This window comes from Dromiciops gliroides, chromosome 1 (genome assembly GCF_019393635.1).
Source record: "Dromiciops gliroides isolate mDroGli1 chromosome 1, mDroGli1.pri, whole genome shotgun sequence".
Lineage (NCBI taxonomy): Eukaryota > Metazoa > Chordata > Mammalia > Microbiotheria > Microbiotheriidae > Dromiciops > Dromiciops gliroides.
The window spans coordinates 264,600,302-264,621,724 of record NC_057861.1 but is presented as its reverse complement, the minus strand read 5'-3'; the positions used below and the strand labels follow the sequence as shown (position 1 = coordinate 264,621,724).

Here is a 21,423-nt window from a genome sequence, read left to right as displayed (position 1 = left end):
TCTCCCTGTCCGTAGTTGAATTAACCATAATTTATAAGAACAGTGAAACAGTAGATTGATATAGCAAGGAAGGAAGAGAAAGGAAAGAAATAAGAAAGGAAGGGAGAGAAAGAGAGAAAGAAAGAGAAATGAAAGAAGGAGGAGAGGAGAGGAGAGGAGAGGAGAGGAGAGGAGAGGAGAGGAGAGGAGAGGAGAGGAGAGGAGAGGAGAGGAGAGGAGAGGAGAGGAGAGGAGAGGAGAGGAGAGGAGAGGAGAGGAGAGGAGAGGAGAGGAGAGGAGAGGAGAGGAGAGGAGAGGAGAGGAGAGGAGAGGAGAGGAGAGGAGAGGAGAGGAGAGGAGAGGAGAGGAGAGGAGAGGAGAGGAGAGGAGAGGAGAGGAGAGGAGAGGAGAGAAGAGGAGGAAGGAAGGAAGGAAGGAAGGAAGGAAGGAAGGAAGGAAGGAAGGAAGGAAGGAAGGAAGGAAGGAAGGAAGGAAGGAAGGAAGGAAGGAAGGAAGGAAGGAAGGAAGGAGAAAGGCCCTATGGACTCCTGACTCTTAGTTCCATGTGAGGAAATTCAAAGATACCTTGCTTTGCAACTGATCCTACCCAAAAAAATACAGAATGGAAAGAAGAGGAGAGAATTAAAACAAAGATTTTTACCAATATATATTAGAATTACAAGAGGGATTCACAGGGCCTACAAAAAAAATGCCAGGAGCCTTCCGAAATGGAGGTCTGAACTACAAAAGAGAAATGAACCAGACCAAGACTCCTTCCTAAAGCTTTCTGATTCAAATAACCATCTTATAAATCCAACAGGTGATGTTTATTCAAACTCTAATTCCATAACTGAGAGACACACATCCACCTAATTCCAGAATATAACTTTCAGATGTCCTGACAATTCCCTCTACATTCTTGACCTTTTCACCCACTTTCCTTTTTCCAGTTCTTCACTTATACAAAAACCTGTCTTTTTACTGAGGATACCACCATTGCTTACAATTTTATATAATTACTATTTGTGTGACCCTGAGCAAGTCACTAAACCCTGTTTGCCTCAGTTTCCTCATCTGTAAAATGAGTTGGATAATGAAATGAAAAAGTACTCCAGTATCTTTGCTAAGAAAATCCCAAATGGGGTCACAAAGAGTTGGACACAACTGAACAGCAATTGAAAATATAACCCCTTTAATTTTAGAGATTAGGAACCTGATGTTCAACAATGTTAAGAGGTTTGCTGATTTGAATCCAAATCCTTTGACTCCAAGTCTTGCAATTTTTCAACTGTACCATTTCATTCTCTTCCCACTATAGAGGCCACTTCTTGCAGTCCACCTAACACATAGGATCAAGAGGGAAAAAATAATACAAAAAAATCTGTACAATGACCATAGCAATGTAAACAGAAAGAACTACAAAATGATCAAAAGTTAATATTGCGGGGGCCGCTAGGTGGCGCAGTGGATAAAGCACGGGCCCTGGATTCAGGAGTACCTGAGTTCAAATCCGGCCTCAGACACTTGACACTTACTAGCTGTGTGACCCTGGGCAAGTCACTTAACCCCCATTGTCCCGCAAAAAAAAAAAAGTTAATATTGCAAAATTACAAAAAACAAGTATGGCCCCAAATAAGAGAAATGAAAAGAGAGTCCCACCTCTCTCCTTTGTATATGTGAAAGGTCCATATTCTAGTTATCTGTACTCATGTTTTCTACCAATACTGAACTATAAGGTCTAAGTGGGCAGGGATAGGTATCTTATCTAAATTATCTTTGTATCACACACACCTAACAGTGTTTTGCACACAGTGGATACTTCATGTTTTGGGGGTGAATGAACAAACTTTTAACATTCTAAGCACTTGGCGAATACACCATAAAAAATAATGATATAGAGACATTGTTTTCCACTGTGTGTGGGGGGAAGGGTGACTATATATGTGTAAAATGTAAAAAGCACTAGTTTTTCAGATAGAAGACCTGGGTCCAAATCATGGGTGTGTCACTTACTAACCTTTCTGGACTTTATTTTCCCCATTTATAGAATAACAGGACTAGACTAGATGACCTGTCAAATCCATTCCAGCTTTAAATCCTTGGATCCTATCAGCTGTAACTTCCTTTCCCAAACTCCCAGCTGGTCATATTTAGAGGCAGATGGGTTTTTCAAAAGGCAGGCAACAGAGGAGTTTAATTATGGAAGTACTAAAAGAGGTCTCAATCATCCCCAGTAGGTCTCATTCACCCACCCACCTACCCCAAGTCCAGAGGTTCTTAACCTAGAGTCCAAGAACTTGATTTTAAAAAACATTTACAAAATAATATTTCATTTTAATTTCCCTTGTTATACTATGCCTTTTATCTTCTGTTTTTACAAACATTATTCTAAGGAGTCACCAGACTGCCAGAGGAATCTATTATACACACACACACACACACACACGTTGAGAACCCCTGGACTGGTATAAGCTAATGAATATGAAAGCACTTTTTAAAGAGTAAAGTATATAATACATGCATAAGAGATTATCTTAATTTGGGAAAGTTATTTATATGCTTCTTATTACTACAAATGAAAAACTACAGTAATCACATAGACATGTTTTATTAAAAACTTTAGGGCAAATAGATGATTTATTGGTAGAGCATAGATGGGCTCACTGAATTACCAGGAAAAGAGTTAGGGTAGCCAACACAGAGCATGGAATTGAACTGAGAATCAATGAAACTCTTTCCAAAGGAGCTATTCCACCCTCCATCGTCCCACCAAAAAAACAAAACAAACCAACACAACTCTGCTAACAGAGAAGTGTCCAAAATGAATAATTCCCTGGGCCAATAAAGAAAATTACTTCTCCACAATTCTGTTCAGTGAGAGGAAAAGAAGTTTGTATAATATAAAACAAGAAGGAAGAAAAAGACCCAGAGAGATAAAAATGGAAGCTCTTGCTGTCCCTTCAGCATTTGCTGGGAAGGACAGAATCTGTTGGTTATCTACTCTCACAAGGCTCTTAACTAAGAATGTTTCACCCAGAATTTCTTCACTCTTCTTCCAGTTAACTTAGGTCAAGAAATTCTGAGGGAGGGATCGAAACTTAGAAAATCTTAAACAAGGAAGTTCAGATTTCTCAAACCAAAGACTCTCACTCCCCCTTGCATTTTCAGCCTCCTTCCCAGCTTTGCTCCCTTCCCTATTATAGATCTATATATTTTTAGAAGTTGTAAAAGAGGCAGACTGAAAGCCAAGATGGTGGACTAGAGGCAACCCAGCTGAACTCTTCCAACATTCCCCTCCAAATAATTGTAAAATAATACCTCACATCAAATTTTGGAATAGCGGAGCCAAAAAAAGGTCAGGGCAAGACATTTTTCTGGCCTAAGAAATTTTCAGATGTTGGCAGAAGTTTCTGACACCTGAGTGGAAGCCCATATACAATGTAGAAATAGCAGCAGCAGCAACAGCTTTGGTAGCCCTCAGCCCAGAGATGGTACGGAGATCAGACAACTAGTAAGAAAGATATTACAAGGGACCCTCTGATGGCCCTGGATACAGCTGGCACTGATTAATAACTCTATTGCCCACACAGACTTCTGGGTTACAGTTCCAAAGTGGAAAAAAGTGCTAGAAGTCAGTAACAAGGAATCAGGGGTCCTGGTCCCAGTTCTAAGGCAAAGAGAGTGTTGCTGCAGGTGGCTACAGGGGTCCAGGTGCCTTTCCTGGGTAAAGACCAGAATACAGACCAGGAGAGCTGTGAACATGCCTCTCCCAGGATCACGGCACCTTGGAAGCACCAAAAATTTACAGACCCCCTCATTTAGCTCTGAAAATAGCAGCATAAAACAAAATCCTGAAGCCTGGGACAGTGCCTTCCCATGCCACCATGAGCAGAGCTTAATTTTTTTTTTTTTTTGGTGGGGCAATTGGGGTTAAGTGACTTGCCCAGAGTCACACAGCTAGTAAGTGTTAAGTGTCTGAGGCCGGATTTGAATTCAGGTCCTCCTGAATCCAGGGCCGGTGCTCTATCCACTGCATCACCTAGCTGCCCCAGCAGAGCTCAATTTTAAAATAAAGTTCAAAGACAAGAAATGAGCTGGAAAAATGAGCAAACAACAACAAAAAAATTGACCATAAAAAGCTACTATTGGTGGCAGGAGAGACTAAAACCAAACTCATAAGAAGACTATAATGCAACAATAGTACAACTAAAGCCTCAAAGAAAATGCTAATGGACAAAAGCCCAAAAAGACTTCCTGGAAGAGTTAAAGAAAGAGATGAGTGGTCAAGAGAAAATTGGCAAAAGAAAGTAATGCTAGAAAATTATGAGAAGAGAATTGACAGCTTGGTAAAAAGGCACAAAAAATATTGAAGAAAACCACTATAAAAATAGAATTGGCCTAATGGTAAAAGAGGCACAAAAATTAACTGAAGAAAAGAACTCCTTAAAAAGCAGAATAGGTCATATGGAAAAGGAGGGGCAAAAATTTGCTAAAGAACAGAACTCTTTAAGAAAAACACAATTGGCCAAATGGAAAAAGAGGTACAAAATTTCACTGAAGAAAATAATTCTTTAAAAATTAGAATTGGGCACCTGCAAACTAATAATTCCATGAGACATCAAGAAATGATTAAACAAAGTCAAGAGAATGGGAAAATAGAGGAAAATGTAAAACATCTCATAGGAAAAACAACTGGCCTGGAAATACATCAAGGAAAGATGATCTAAGAAGTATGGGACTACCTGAAAGTTATAATCAAAGAACATACCATATTTCAAGAAATTATCACTGCCTTGTTATTTTAGAGGGTAAAATAGACATTGAAAGAATCTTTTCACTTCCTGAAAGAGATCCCAAAATGAAAACTCCCAGGAATATTATAGTCAAATTCCAGAACTTTCAGGTCAAAGAGAAAATACTTCAAGTATCCAGAAAGAAATAATTCAAATGGGGTAGCAATCATGATCTCAGACAAAACAAAAGCAAAAATAGACCTAATTAAAAGGGATAATCAGGTGTCGTGTTTAAAATGATTACAAGAGACACAAGTTCAGGGCATATATATTTATCAATATCTACCTGTAAGGAATTGACAAAATGGATTCCTAACTTCTCATGGTACAAAGAGAATGCATGGCTACCTGTCCAGGTTTTTTATCCCTTTTCAATAAGAGGTGGGTCATTATACATCAACCAAATCTAATTGGTTCACATTATTAAAAGTGAATTACATCAGGTCAGAAGGATTGAACATCCCCTTGATTTGGCACAGTATCTCTCTATATAGTAATCAATCCAAAAAATTCAGACCTCACACGGACTGCACCAGGACACTGACTACTATCTGGGTGTGGTCCTGTGGGAGAAAGTGAGTCTGACTTACAGCATGTAACACAAAGAGGAATCTGAAGTTCCCCATATACGGGGAATCAATAATTATTTTCTCACAACCCCCCATCTGATTCTAATTGAGACATGAGGTTTTCCTCAATGAATCACTAACTGATATTAATTACACTTAATCAAAGGGTCTTAACTATGAGGTCTATGGTGGGTAACAATGTGAAAGGGAAAGGGGAGAAACTGAATGATTCATTGACAAAAACTAAAGGGGGCAGTACCCTTTAGTAAGGTCCTGAAGGAGGCATTGAGTCTGGCTGACAGCACATAACACAAAGGGGAATCTGAAGTTTCCCATATACAGGTAATCAGTAATTATTTTCTCACAATGGGAAATAACATTTTGCTATAAGGCACCACAATGAAGTAATATAAATAAAATTTATAGCAAGTTTTTTTTTCTGAAAAAAGTCTCATTTCTCAAACATATAGAGAAATGAGTCAAATTTATAGAAATGAATAGCCATTCCCCAATTTATAAATGTTCAAGGATATGAATAGGCAGTTTTCTGAGGAAATCAAACTATTCACAATCATGAAAAAATGCTCTAAAATGCTATGGATTAGAAAAATGCAAATTAAAATAACTCTGCGGTACCACCTCACACCTATCAGAAATGACAAATGCTGGAGGGGATGATGGAAAAATAGGTACATTAATGGACTGTTTGTGGAATGGTGAACTAGTCCAACCATTGTTGAGAACATTCTGAAACCATGCCCAAAGGACTATAAAACTGTGCATACCCTTTGACCCATCAACATCACTACTTGGTCTGTATCTCAAAGAGATCAAAGACAAATGAAAAGAACCTATACATATAAAAATATATCAACTCTTCTTATGGTGATAAAGAATTGGAAATCAAGGGGATGCTCATCAACTGGCGAATGGCTGAACAAAAGTAGGGTCATATGACTGGGATGGAGAACTATTGTGCTATAAGAAATGATGAGGTTTTAGAAAAAACATGGCAAGATTTATATGTACTAATGCAGAGTGAAGTGAGAAGAACTAGGAGATCACTGTGCATACACAGTAACATCAATATTGTAATCAACTATGAACAACTTAACTTCTCTGATAATTATGATAATCAAAAACAATTCCAAAGACTCATGATGGAAAAAAATGGTACCTACTGAGAGAGAGAACTGATGAACTCTTCAGTGCAAATTTAACTAAAACTTTCTTACTTTATTTTTCTTGTTTTTTTTAAAAATATGGCTAATATGAAATGTTTTGCATGACTTAACATGTATAATTGATATCATATTGCTTGCTTTCTCAGTGGGAGGAGAGTGGGATGGAAGAAGAGAATTTGGAACTCAAAATTTTTTAAAAAGAATGATGAAAATAAATAATATATTTAGGGGGAAAACAGTTGTGAAAGAGAAAAGAGAGAAACCACTCATAAAGTTTCATGACTTAATTGTCAGAAAATGAAGAAGTTGTATGTTTCGGTCCCATAAAATTGCTGAATTTTTCAATTAGTGACATTCAAAGGAGACTCCTAAAATATTTTCTTCCGTGTTCTGCTAATTTCTGTAAATTTTATCATGCTTTCAGAATCGGTATCACCTCTAATTCTCCTCCACCTGATCTATGGGTCATTATTGCTCTTCCCAGACACCTGATACTATATTCTCCAGAATGACAGAAAAGTAATTAGGGTTCAGGAGAAGAAAGTGCTTTGGGGGCCTTTCAGGGGAATAACTAGATTTTACAAAAGGTAAAAAAGAGCCTCTAAGGGCCAGAGAAGTGACAATGCAAAGATGTCTGCTTAGAGCAATGTCTAGGGTCACCAAAGGCCACAGCCTAAACAATACTCTCTACCAGAGGTTCTTAAAATTTGTGTCATGGACCCTTTTGGCACTCTGATGAAACTGATGGACCCCTTCAAGAGAGAGAGAAAGAGAGAGAGAGAGCTATGTATGTATATGTATGTATATGTATACACACATAGATAGACACACACACACACATATATGATTACAAAGGAAATCAATAAAATTTAATACAGTTGTTGAAACAATTATTAAAATGAGTTCAGGGTCCCCAGGTTAAGAATAGTCACTCTATACTAAGTAAATTCAGAAATAAAAGACAGCTAATTAGGAAGGTAAAGATATGTGAACACAAGAGTTTAGTGTTTCTCAAACTGAGTCCCTTCAACTTCATCATGTTCCCTATTAATCAATTTCTCTTTCCTGCCTTATCTCATTAACTTGTTTCCTGCCCATCCTATCCCTCCCTTCATCATCTCTCCTCCTCTCTACCAGGCCTCAAACTTAGATAGATGAAGCCAGTTTAAAATAGACTCCTCATTTTGGAAACATGTAGAAACAGGGGAAGATGTTAATACTGTGTCCCCCTTACATGGAAATGTGATAAATGGTTGGTTAAATTAATTAAATCTTCCTGTACTTTTTTTTTAATACAAGAAAGATGGAGGAATCTTTGCTAGGGCCTTAGGAAGAAAAAATATTGCCTTAATTACTAAATACTTTTAGAAAAATGTATGTGTGCATGTATGTGTGTATATATGATATGTTACATATAACATATCAGGATATGTGTAATATATACATATTATATGAGAATGAGTTTCCATTACCAACTCTGTTATGGTTCCCTGAGTAACTTGGAATTTAGAATTAAATGAGACTTTAGAAATCATTTAGATCAAACCTGTCATTTTATTAATGGAAACCAAAGTCAAGGAAGGGTTAATGACTTGCTCTAAGTATCATAGTGGGTAAGAATGTGTCTCATCTAAACTTTCTATCTCCCATAGTGCCTACCACAGTGCTTTGCACAGAGCAAGTACCTAATGGATATTTGTCAAATTGAATATGCTACCAAAAGTTTAGTATCTGCAGATTCTCATTATGGTGAAACCAGAAAGCAATAAGACAAACTTATACTATCTAACATGTCTTCCAGCAGTAGATTCTATGATACTATAAGTAACTAATGGAAGTCAGTCCCAAAACATATTACCCTCTGAATTGTAATTACTATCAAAATAGTCCTTTTTGAGTGGGTACAATGGGGACTTTCTTAGGGGCAGAAGACAATTAAAATCCCTAAGCAAAGTTTTTCTTAGTGAATCCAAAATTAATAGTATTTATGTTGTACTTTGTTGTTGTCCCTTCAACAGGGTAGGTCAACATACCTTCTCTGCAACTTATACACAGAGAATGGCCTAGACACCTGAGTGGTTAAATGAGACCACATAGTCAGCTTGTGTCACAGAATATACTTGAACCCAGGTCTTCCTGGTTCTACACCTAGCACTTTGAGGCATGCAAAGAGCTTTACAAATGTTAACTCATTGGATACTCACACAACCTGGTAAGGTGGGTGCTATTATTATGAGAACACTGAGGAACAGAGAGGCTAAGTGGATTTCTCAAAGTCAGACAGTTAGTGTCCATGGCAGGATTTTAACTCGGGTCTTCCCTATCCACTGTAAAACCTACCTATCTATCCAGATGTGTATAATATATTTCTATTTACATTAATTTCAGGTAAACATAAGTTGTCATGGAGAATATTTTAAAGTATAAACTTTTAAACTTTTTTAGTATCCTAATAGCTTAAATCACTTTAAAACATTGAAATTCTGAAGAATTCCTTTCTCAATAGAAATGTAAAACAGTATCTACACAATCCATCCAAAAAATTCATTCATATAAAAAGGGAACCAATCTTGAATTTTCTCCCCATATCTTTACAACTCAAAAGACTTAACCTGATTAGCTGATTAAAGGCCGATTGTTAGCATTTAGTATCAGACTTTTACAGCATAGAAAAACCATCTCTTGAATAGATTTTTGATAATCAGGAGCTAATAAAATGAAACCAAAACCTTTTCTACCTATGATGTAACTAAAATGGCCAATCTGGAGAAAGGAATATCGTTAATTGTAATTATTACTATAATTAAGCCTATATTTGGCTAATCACTTAACGTTTATAAAGTATTTTACATGTATTATTATGTTTGAGCCTCACAATAACCCCATGGGTTTGGAGTTGAGGGAAAAAAATGAATCTAAAAAAAGTTAAGTGGCTTATCCACTAGGTCATTCAAGTAAGAAGTGTCTGAGGAAGGCTCTGAATGAAAAGTCTTCCTTATGCTTAGATAAAGAAAACAAAACCAACCCCAAAATACTTAGTTCTCATTCTCCCCATACCTCATTACTCTTCTCATTTAATGACATCCCCAGTACATTTATCTTTGATGTTTTGTTACCTAGAGAGTTAAAGTTCCCAAGTCTTACAGAATTCATAAAGAGCCTTTTTAGGATCTAACACAGAGAAACCACTCTGGGACCAAAAGATCACCCACCAAAAAGTTTTGATAAACTTGAATTTCTTTTTTCCTTAGCTCAAAAAGCATTTTGTTGTTGTTGTTCTTGTTAAGATGCTGATGCTGCACTTGGAGAAACCTTACTCCTATATTTCCATCATCTTTTCATGGCCATTTCCTTTCTTTTTAAAAAAAGTTTTGAATGTTTTTTTGGTCACCTTTTTCCTTTTCATACATTCCTCTTTTCTCCTAAGCACATGACTTTTTCAGGCACAGACCTTGCCTTTCAACTTCAAACTGTGGCAGCAACTCTAGAGATTTTATTATTGGGCCTCAGTTATGGGTATTTTTCATTTTATGAAGATGAGATTATATAATGCAAAGACTCACTTTCTTACATAGCGAATACAGGATAGCTAATATCTGTGCAGCATAACTATGTCACAGACTAAATATTGGATTAGAAAACAACAAATTGAGCAAAAACCATACCAGCCTACTATTTTGGCAATAACGTTGGATGCAATTTGGATCCTTAAAACATCTCCCACCTTCTCTGTAGAGTGGATCACCAGACTTAAAAATCAGGCCAAAAAGTTCAAATGCATTAATAGCACTCTGGAGAAAGCTAAAGCAGAAGAGATCATGCAGGAAAAAGTTGGGACTGGAGCTACACCCTTCCCCCCGTGTAAAGGAAAAGCAAACCTCTCTCTGTAGTCTCAAAATAACTCTCGCTTCCTTTTCACTAAAGAACTGGACAGCTTATCAGATGTCCGAAAGCCCTGTTCCCCCATAACGGTATGACCAGAAGCCCTGAAGACATGCCACACAAAAAACCCTGCTTCCTCTCCAGCTAGAAATGCGGTTTAAAAAAAAAAAAGAAAAGAAAAATTAAGTTTACGTTTAGTGTCGGTTCAGAGAGCGAGTAAATCATGTTCAGAGGATTTGGGAGTAGAATCCTGACTGTGCCACTCGCTACCTGTGTGACCTTCCCTTCTCTGGGCTTTGGTGTCCTCATCTGGAAAGGGGGACAACCGCTTCCTGATCTAACATCTAATTCTGCTACATTCTCTGGGGATCTCAGAGCAGAGGATTTATTGGACTTTGCAAGGTGACAATTCCCCTGCCACACCACTGCCCCTTTGTCGCGCCCCCCGCCCCCCGCCCCACGCAGAGAAAGGGAAGGGAACTTCTTACTTTTTGGAAAGGCATGGAGGAGGCGGAGAAAGCCCAGCGACCTTTCCAACCTGTCGGAGGGACGTCCCCCAACATCCACTCCCACCCCGAGTCTCCCAAGCCCGGCACATAGGACTCGAACCAATCTAACTGGGCGCTTCAGACCAAAACACCAAAACAAAAACCACCTTCCTTCTCCCCGCCCCCCCCCCCCAGCATCCTCCGGCGTCCCCCTGCCCGTGAACCCTCAACACCACGCCCCTCCTGGGCTCAGCGCCCGAGACAGGTAAAGCACCTGCAGTGATTTCCCGTCTCTCCCCCCCCCCCCCAACCAGCCGCTTTGCAGCCGCCCACGCGTTTTTTGTGTGGCCAAGAAAGCGGGGCGGAGACCTGTAACCAGGCGACCTAAGGGTACCCTAGTCAAGGGCTGAGGTGCCTGGAAGGGGCAGCAGCTTTCTCCTCACTCCAGCTGGCTAAGGGTTACAGTCCCCACCTTTTCCTCTTCATTACGGGTCACTTTTCCCACGCCCCCGAAACACACAGTCACAAACACATATACTCACACACATACACACAGCACACACCCGCCGCCTCTCGCCGGTTCTTGGGCCAATCTGACTCTTTCACCTCTAGTCTCAGCACCGTTCTCCGGGCACACAGTAAGCGCTTGATAAATGTTTGCTGACTTGTGCAAATCCGCGTCTTGCATTTTGAGCCCAGACCAAAGATTTTCCTCTCTAAGCAGCCTGTGGCACCTCTCCCGGGACATCGCCTCCTACCATCCCATCCCGATCCACCCACCGAGTCAGTCCCACGACCCCGCTCCGCTACTCACCCTCCTGGCTTGGAAAGTTGGAGTGTCGCGCTGGAGCTCCACGGTGACTTCAGCCCAGTCCTAGGAAGGGGTAGGGAAGGGAGTGAGGGAGGGAGGAGAAGCCCAGGGAGGCTTTGGGGAAGGGGAAGAAGGGAGAGGGAGGAGAAAAGGGGACGGGGATCGGGGGAAAGGTTTCAATGTATCCCGAGTAAAGGGGGAAACCCTTACTTTGTAGTGGCTGTCGGAGGCCCACCAGGGATAGAGGGGTGGCCGCTCTTCCCTGGGCCAGGAAAAAGTCTAGAACAGCCCCAGAGTTTCAAGGCAAGCTCGCACACCCAGCCCTGGGCAGCCAGAGAGGAACTAAGTTGGGTTTCAGGGTTTCAGTTGGTTGAGAGGTTCCCAGCTACTTCCTGGTATTTTGATTTGCATACACAGCCTTCAATGGGGGAGGTGTCCTTTGGGTCTTTTTGGTTTGAAGTCTTACTCTTCTGTGTGACCATCCCGAGGAGTTTAGAGAAAGAAAGAAAGCAAGCAAGGAAAGGGAACCCCGGGCAAAGCCGAGTGAAGACTGGTCACGGGATTGGAGCTGAACTCCGAGACTCAGTTTAGATTGGGGCGGGGGGGGGGGGAGGGGGAAGGGGGTGGACGATATCTATAGGATTCGCGCTGGAAGGGAATTTGGAGAGGATCCATCACTCTCATTTTAAAGTCACAGAGGGGTTACATCGAGTAGTCAGTGGCAGAGAGGATTTGAACTTAGGTTTGATGATTTGGGGGTTCTTTCTGCTAAACCAAGCTGCCTCTGATAGAGGGGAAGGGGAACAAGAGGGGTTTGATATTGGAAACATAAGATGCAACGTCCTAATTAGAGAGGTGGTCTCTGGAGCCAGGAAGAATTCGGTTCAAGTCGTGCCTGTGTGACCCTGGACAAGTCACTTCTCAGTGGCCCGGGGCAACAATCGAAGACTATAAATTGATATGCGAGTGTAGCTAGGCATCGATGGAGGAAGTTCCCGTAAACCAATAAAAATTAACTCGGTTAAAAAAAAAAGAACATGGATGGAAGTTAAGGTTCTAGAGTACATGAAGATCCATTTTTTACAGAGGAAACTGAGGATGAAATTAGTTGTGTTTTGTCCACCGTTACACAGGTGAAGCAGAGTCTGGATTCGAACCCGTGTTTTCTTCAATGCTCATTTCACTCCACCATGACCCTAGATCATATTCCACCTTCCTTCCTGCAGCCAGTTATAGGAATGATCTTTGACACAGCCACACCTATCCTTCAGTCTTAACAACCTAACAATCCCTCAACTGTGAAAGCTCTGGACAATCCTTCTGTCCCCCGGGGCAGTTATAACCTAATCCCAAAGAAGGCACTAACAGCACAACTGGATAGGTGCCTTTAGGGAAATCCCCTCCCCTCCCCCCCCCCAACACCCAGCACAACCACACCCCTTTCCTTCGGATCCTTTCCTGTGACAGGAACCCCTAAAAAGGTAGGCTCTCCCCTCCAGGGAAGTAATAGATGAATAAGAGCCCTGTCTTCCCCTTTCCTCCTTTCTTTGGGAATAAAACAAATCTCACAGGATTATCCCACATGAATGGGTTGCATTTTTTGCATCACAGATCTCATTACCTTATCTTTCCTGGGAAATCCAGCCCTCTTCCTATCTTTCCTTTCTCTGTTAAGGGCCATAACACTCCTGTTCATCCAGATTTTAAGCCTTGGTGTCATCTTTGAGTTGTCACTGTCATTTATCCCACAGATTCAAGAAGCTGGCAAATCTTGTCATTTCTAGATCCACAACATCTCTCATTTTGTCCCCTCTTCTGTTCTCTCCACTCACACCAAATATCACCACGTTTCCAGCCCTTATCATTTCTCACCTGAACCCTTAAGGGGTTCTGATTGGCTTCCTGGCCTCATCTCTCCCTACTGCAGTTCATCCTCCACACACATGCCAAAATGGTTTTCCATAAGTTTATATCAGACCAAGTCATCCCAGGTACTCAATAAACTTCAACAGCTCTTTGTTACCTCTAAGATCAAATATCAAGTCTTCTGTTTGGCATTTAAAGCCCTTCAAAACTTGGTTCTAATCTACCTTCCTAGCCTTATTATACATTACTCCCCTTCATGCATTCCAAGGTGCTACCATACTGGTCCTTTTGCTGTTTCTCATGCTCATACAAAAAAAAAAAAACAAATAAAATATCCAAACACGAATAGAAAATTAAGGGCTAATGTAATGCAGTAAGCAGAATCAGGGAAAGAAAGAGGAATGGATTTATAAGGAAAACTTGCAGCTAAGATGAAATCAGAGACAATTCACTTTTGCTTTTGTTGTTGTATTGTTTATAGTGAATATCAATATACCAAGAAACATGACTCCTGCTGAAAAGTTGTTATGCTCACTGACAGTTATGACCTATTAATTTGACTGTGGCATTGTATATCTTTCAATAGAAAAGTATCCAAATTTGAAATTCACCAGCTTAGCTGTATAGATCAAATTAGGTTAATGAATACTAACCATTACAAGTTCTATTCCGAGAAAATATACAAGCTTGTTTGCTTATTTGTTTTTTTTTAATAATGAAGCATATTCAATGATGTTATTCTAAAGAATGAAAAGGGTTTTGTCATTAAGAAATAAAATATTTTAAAATATTGCTTATTTCACCTTTCTAATTTCTATTTTTATTTACCATATTTTATGTACATGATATATTGATACAATAGTACATGTTTGTAATTTCTAAATATACCTCCAATGTGTACTAAGGTCTTAGTGCAGTTTTAAGTTTTAATAGCTTAAATAGTTGTATATTGAGAATACATGCTAAAAATTGTTTTTACTGAGAGAGGTACATAATCAAAAAAGTTTGGAGACCACTGTCTTAAAGGATCATCTCTACCTGCCTCTCTTTCTGTTTCAGTACTGCTTTACATTTTTCTTTCAAAAACTTTCAAAGACTCCCATAATTTTGGGGGGGTGAGGCAGGGCAGTGAGGGTTAAGTGACTTGCCCCGGGTCACGCAGTTAGTAAGTATCAAGTGTTTGAGGCTGGATTTGAACTCAGGTTCTCCTGAATCCAGGGCTGGTGCTTTATCCACTGCACCACCTAGCTGCTCCCAGACCTCCATGATTTTTAACACCACCTTGCCTACTATGTGAAAAGCCCCTAATCAAGGAATTGGGGATACAAAGAGATCAGATCACTATAACAAAAACCTTGCTCTCAACAGTTAACAATTCAATGGATTTGAAAAGTAACTAAAAAATTTCTATAACTTCAGGGTTTATGGTTCTTTACATAAAGGATCTCATTATTTCCCCACGACAACCCTGAGGCAAATGCAATATATATAATTTTCCTCATTTTACAAATGAGAAATCTTCCCAATATCCCAATGAAGTAAAAACTACAGACATTATTGTGCCAATTATACAGGTAAAGATACTAAGACTGAGAGCAATTAAATGCCTTGCCCAGGGTTACATACCTAAAGTGTCTTGAAGTCTTGTGCCTGACTCTAGTTATCTAGACATCATACCCTGCTGCCTCTGGAGCTATAGTGAGGCTACAAAGATGCATAAGACGTCTCAGAATCTGAGTTGGAAGGAACCTTCAATAATAATAATAATAATAATAATAATAATAATAATAATAATAATAATAATAATAATAGTCTTCATCTTCATTATCTGAATTGTTCAATTTAATTCAATTCATCAAGCATTATTAAGTACCTGATATCTTTTTTTTAAGGCAATTAGAGTTGTGACTTGCCCAAGGTCACACAGCTAGTAAGTGTCAAAGGACAGATTTGGTTGAAGGTCTTCCTTACTCCAGGGCCAGTGCTCTATCCACTGTGCCACTTAGTTGCCCCTAAGTACTTATTCTCTTAAAGACTTTCAATAAAAGGAAAATTTCAAGCTTCATAGATAGCCTATAGCTCTTCAAAAGTTAAGATGTTTTCCCCCATATCAAACCAAAATTCCATCCTGCAATTTCCACACACTGCTCCTAGTTTTACCCTCAGGACAAGAAGAAGAAGAAGTGTAATCTGTCTTTCACCTGACAATCCTTCAAGTGTTTGAAGACAGTTATCATGGTCCCCTAAGTGTTCTCTTCTCTAGGCTCTAGGCTCCAGAGCCTAACATTGGATGATTTTCTATCCCCTCAACATCCTGCTTGCTCCAGTTTAACAGTATTGTTTGAAAATGTGATGCCCCAGACTGAACACAGTACTTCAAATGTGAACCTTCCAGATAAGAATACAAGAGGACACCTAAGTATTTAAATGTATTCATCTCAATATTTCACTGGAATATCATATCCAGCAGTTCAAATCATAACTCATACATGTCTTCTCATCCTGTACAAGTTTTGTCCATGTTCTACCATAGATTTTCCACAGAACATCATCCCAACATTCTGGAGACTTTCCTCCAAATCTTTTTATATTTCATGGGTACCAGTGAAGCAATCAAGTTACCCATCCCTTATATAATCAGAGTGCCCTTTTTTCTGATCACATGTATGTTTCCTCATGCCACTTCTTCAAAAGTCACTGTTGGAAATACGTAGCAATCTACTTCTATACATCTCTCCATTGGCCTTTGTATCACTCACATGTTGATTCTTTGGAGAGCGTGTTCAAGATTTATAATCGTGTAGCATCAGTAGGAGAATGTCTTTTAAAAAAAATGGATTTTTGTACTGAAGATCCGCTTAGGATTCTTGAAAGTAGCATTCAATTTATTAGATATAATCAATTCAATCTAAATATCTCTTGTGTACAAGTTATTAAACTATCCAGTTTACCATCTTTTTCTTATTCAATCCTAGACCCTACATAGTATCCATTTTTAGTTCCTGCCTCAGATTTATGTGTTGATAAACTAATTAAATGAACTAACAGTCCTACTGACTTCCTCCTTCATAGTAAAGAATGGAATACATATGAGTATGCATTCTAAACTAGTATTGCCCTTGTCTGCCATTGGTCACCTAATGGCCAACCTATTGATGAAGTAGCTCTCCACTCTTTAGTAAGTTATTCTCAGACAGCAAAAAAGACAGTAACAGCTGAAGACTCAGAGCGCTGAGGTGCTTTCCAAAAGACCTCCTCCAAGCTGGCATCAATTCATTAATAATTTCTCTTAGTCATCCATCTGGATCTGAATCCACATAACTATTATTTAGTCTACACCTCTCCCTCTTGAATACAAGGACAACATTAGAGACTGTGTTAAACCCTTTGTTAAAATCTAGGTATATTCATATACGAGATTTTCCCCATCTGCCTATCTATTAATCACAAAAATTTAAAGGCAAAGAAATGAGATTAGATTGGCATGTGGAAATGTTGACTATTTGTTACCACAACCTCTTCCGTCCCCTAACTTCACAAACCAAGCCTTTAAGAAAACATCCCAGAATTTCATCGGGAGCAAGCTCGCCAACTTGGAGTTTGCAATCTCTTCCTTCTTTTCTTTATAAAAAGGAAAGAAAAGCCAGAATTACATTTGCCATTTTCTCATCTTACAGCAGTACTCCTTGTTCTCCCTATTTTTCCAAAGGCCATTGATAGCAAGTAGTTCACCATATTCACCATATGTACATTCACCATATTCAGAGCCCTGTAATATATAGTCTTTTTCAGCCTAATGACACGAATTTATTGACAGTAGCAAATACTATTATACCATTTCCTCACCTGATATTTGTGTTCAACCAGGATCTAGTAACCACTTTCCCCCCTATCCTTCTCAGTCTAAAGATCGTTCTCTTTGGCAAAGAAAACAAAAGTTGAGTAGGTCTACCTTTCGTTCTTACCCCATACAGCCCACGAAGCAATCTTACCACATTTGTTTGCTAATTTGTAGTTATGTCTTGCTATCAGCATGGCTGTTTTTTAAAAAATCTTTTAAAAATTAATTAATTAATTATTTGTTTGTTTGTTTTCTGCATAGCTATTTTTTAAAAAATATTTTTGTTGTTATTCCTCACATTATTTTTTTCAAGATTATGATATTTTCTTGCGTTCAACTTTTGTTATATGCTCCTATCTTTATATTTCATACAGGTCTTTTAAACACCTAAATTGGTAGACTAGTTCTTTGTGCATACGTATTGGTTTGTGAGAAGTCCAGGCAAAGTGTTATGAGAAAGTTGATGCAGTAAAGTTCATTTTTATCTTGAGGGCACATCAGGAACAGATGACAGAAAGCTTCATAGAGGAGGAGGGATGAGAGTTAGACCTGGAAGCAAGAAATATCAACAAATAGAGGTGGAGAGGGGATGCCTATTTCACAGAATGAGGGTGGGATGGGACAGTGTAAGCCAGGGCACAGAGATAGGATGGGATGAGATGTGACTTGGAGAAAGAGAATCATCCAGATTGGTTGGAACACTGAGTACTGTAGAGAAAATCCACATAAAATCTTTTGGCCCTCTCTTTGTACCAGAAAAGAAGTCTAAATCATTATGGCATTAAAAGATAAAGTACATTGATATAATGCAATACTATACATGTATTTTATGCACTTCTGAGTTTGTAAACTTTTTCTGTATCACTGTATATCATCTGCAGCTTCCACAAAACTCCCCCCCAAATTCCCATTTAATTTCTTATGCCCACCCACGATAGAGCGATATATCAAAACTGTGATGAGGTAAGTTGTGATGTGGAAGGGATAACTGTATAAGCTCTATATAAAAGTGAATTCATGTGAAATATTAATTTTAACCCCGTTAAGGTGCTTACTCTGATGCCTCATCATGGTAGAAAAATGGTACTGAATCCATAAGTCTATGATTATGGAGTCAAAGCTTTGGCAATTCCTGCTAAGCCATAAAGACTTTTTGAGTTTGGCTCAGAGTTGTAGAGTATTTCAATAATCCTCATACTACTGTAGGGAAATTCGAAGAGGGGATCATCACCAGATGATTGTTATCCAGGTGCTAAATTGTTTGTCAAAGCACCTCATTAAACCATCTGGTAATCCAGAGGTTCTTAACCTTTTCTATGTCATGGACCCCTTCTGCACTCTGGTCCCTTTCTCTGAAAAATATTTTTAAATACATAAAATATAATACAATGGATTAAAAAGGAAATCACTTATCTTGAATTAGTTATTAAAATATTTTTAAACCAAGTTCACAGACCTCCCTGAAATCTATCCAGAAACCACTTTGGGGTCTGAACCTCTGCACTATACATCATTGGAGGAATCACCCACACCAATGACATCTACTGATACTTGGAATATTGAAGTCATTGTTACTATGTAGAAAACTGACCTTTTCTATAAAGCTTTCCCTTACTGTTCAAGTCCTCAATCAATCCTTTCTCTTTTTCTGAATCTAGGTGGTGAAGTAGATAGAGTTCCAGGCCTGGAGTCAGGACAAATCATCTTCCTGACTTAAAATGTGGCCTTAGATACTTACTAGTTGTATGACCCTGGGCAAGTGACTTAACCCTGTTTCCTTATCTGTTAAATAAGCTGGAGAAGGAAATGCCAAACCCCTCCAGTATCTTTGCCAATGAAAATCACAAATGAGGCCACAAAGAATTGGACATATCTGAATAGCAACAACAGCTTCTTCTGAATTCCTCCTACCTCATTTACAGTCAGTACTGCCTAATTTGTCACTTAATTATTTGCTGTGTTGTGTTGTTTGTATTTGTCCATATGGGATAGATCTGAATTTTGAGGACAGGTATGATAGATATATTTCCATGTCTCCACAGCGCTTTGCACAGCAACGTTGAGCACTGGAGACTCATTTCCTAAACACTTGTTGATAGTTTGATTTATTTGTTGCAACAATATTAGCATGTGGAACACAGAGTACTTGCCTTTGTCCTTATTTGTAGAGACAAAGCACGTTTAAGAAAAAGAAGCAAGAAATCTTATAAAGCAACAAGTAAACAATAAGTAACAAAGTAAGCCCACAAGAGAAGAACAACTGTATCATATAAATCAGGGAAGATCTCTTGGATCATCAAACAATTAATCAACAAGTTCACAAGAATTTATTTATTAATCACCTACCTAAGTGCCAAGCTCTGTGTTAGGTGCTGGAGATACAAACACAAAATGAAATGGACTCTGACCTCAAGAAATTTATAATTTGGTGAGAAGAAACAAAACAGTCATCAGTGAATAAACATTACTTACCATTTTCCAAGTATTGTGCAAAGCTCTGGGGATACAAAGAAATGCAGAAAACAGTCCCTGCCCTCAAGGAGCTTACAATTCTAATGGGGGAAAACAGTTTATAAACAATGAGGCACACACAAGACATATGAAGAATACAGGAGGTAATCTGAAAAGAAAAGTCTGTAACAGCTGGGAAAATTGATAGAAGCCTTCAGCAGAAAGTGAAATTTGAATAGACTCTTGAAGGAAGTCAGAGAAACCAAAAGGCAAAGGCAAGGGGACAGGGTATTCCAGGCATTGGGGGCAGTCAATGTAAAGGCAAGGAGATGGGAGATGTAGCAGTTGTGTGAGAGGATCATTAAGTATGACAGTTTGGCTGGACTATGGGATCCATGAAAAGGATTGGGGTTTGTGAGAGAAAGTGCAACCAGTACTGGAAAAGATGCCCAGGGATTCCTGGTCTCTTCGAGTACCAGAAAATGAAAGGAGTGTGAGGGAAATAGGTCCAACATAAAGGAAAGTTTATTTATTATGGAACAGGAATTCTAGAGGGTACAGTGAAAGAGAAAAAATAGGTTATGAATAGGATAGAGTTAAGGTAAAAGAAAATGAGAATGGGTGGCAGGGATTAGGAATGGAATAATTTCCTCTTAGGCATTCAGAGATTTGGGATCATTGGCATTGGAAAAAAATAAAAGGAAGTAGAAAATTGCTTAACCATCCTAGGGGAAGAGTCTGGGAAGTTGGGAGTAACTCCACTGATTATAGTAAGCAAATAGAATATTTTCAGTCTTGGTGCCCCATTAGTATTCTGACATGGCTCTGGTAGTATTTTGTTTGTAATTTTTTGTTGGATTTGTCAGGTACAGGTCAACTGGCCTCTCTCCATGTGATAAATTGGTGAGGTGTAGACAGTGGTGGTGAGGTATAGATAATGACCTGGTAGAAACTTATTCTCTAGAGCACCATCAATTTCTTCTAATTATGATTTTGGGTCATAGAGTCTGACTTGCCTCCTGCTGATCTCTTACTCCCCTAGCCTTCAGATTTGGCAAAATAAAGTAAGTAATAGCTCTTTTTGGCTAAAGAGAAAGAGAGCTGTGGATAGGAGGAACAGACTGAAAGGGAGGAAAAATGTGTTCTTTGAGTTTATAAAGGTTTTCAGAAACACTTTGGTAGTAAGATTTTATATACCAGTCAATATTTGACACAGGTCACAAGCAGTCTATGTCTGCATGTTTGTTGGAGGTCACAGCTCTATCACGTCCTTTTTCTCCCCTGCCCTTCCCTTCCCTGTCCCTACCTTTGATTAAAGGTCACCATGGAGATGGTGATTCACCCCTTCCCATCTTTTCACTACTTCAGGCAGAGCAAATGATGGCATGTGGGTGGGAAGAAGAAGAGACAAAACTTCCTTAGAAGGAGAATAGGGAAGTCCAGCTCTAGGCAAAGCAGTAGAGTAAGTAAAGTTTTTCTTTAGTGCCCTCCCTTTCTGAATCTATTTCCCCCGGCTCTCCTCCCATGAATGATCTCCAGCAGCTTCCCCACCCCCTTCC

At 39.1% G+C, this 21,423-nt stretch overlaps 1 protein-coding gene across 3 annotated transcripts in view; it reads right to left on the bottom strand.

Annotated features, from left to right (window-relative positions):
• Nucleotides 1–12,033, bottom strand: part of LYN (LYN proto-oncogene, Src family tyrosine kinase) — a 146,486-nt gene extending 134,453 nt beyond the window's left edge. Inside the window, exon 1 of one of the 3 annotated variants that reach the window (XM_043977929.1) lies at nucleotides 11,710–12,033. The gene's annotated coding sequence lies outside the window, so the exon portion shown is untranslated. The remainder of the gene's footprint in view (nucleotides 1–11,709) is intronic. The other 2 variants (XM_043977933.1, XM_043977931.1) reach the window with 2 other exon arrangements.
• Nucleotides 12,034–21,423: the final 9,390 nt, after the last annotated feature.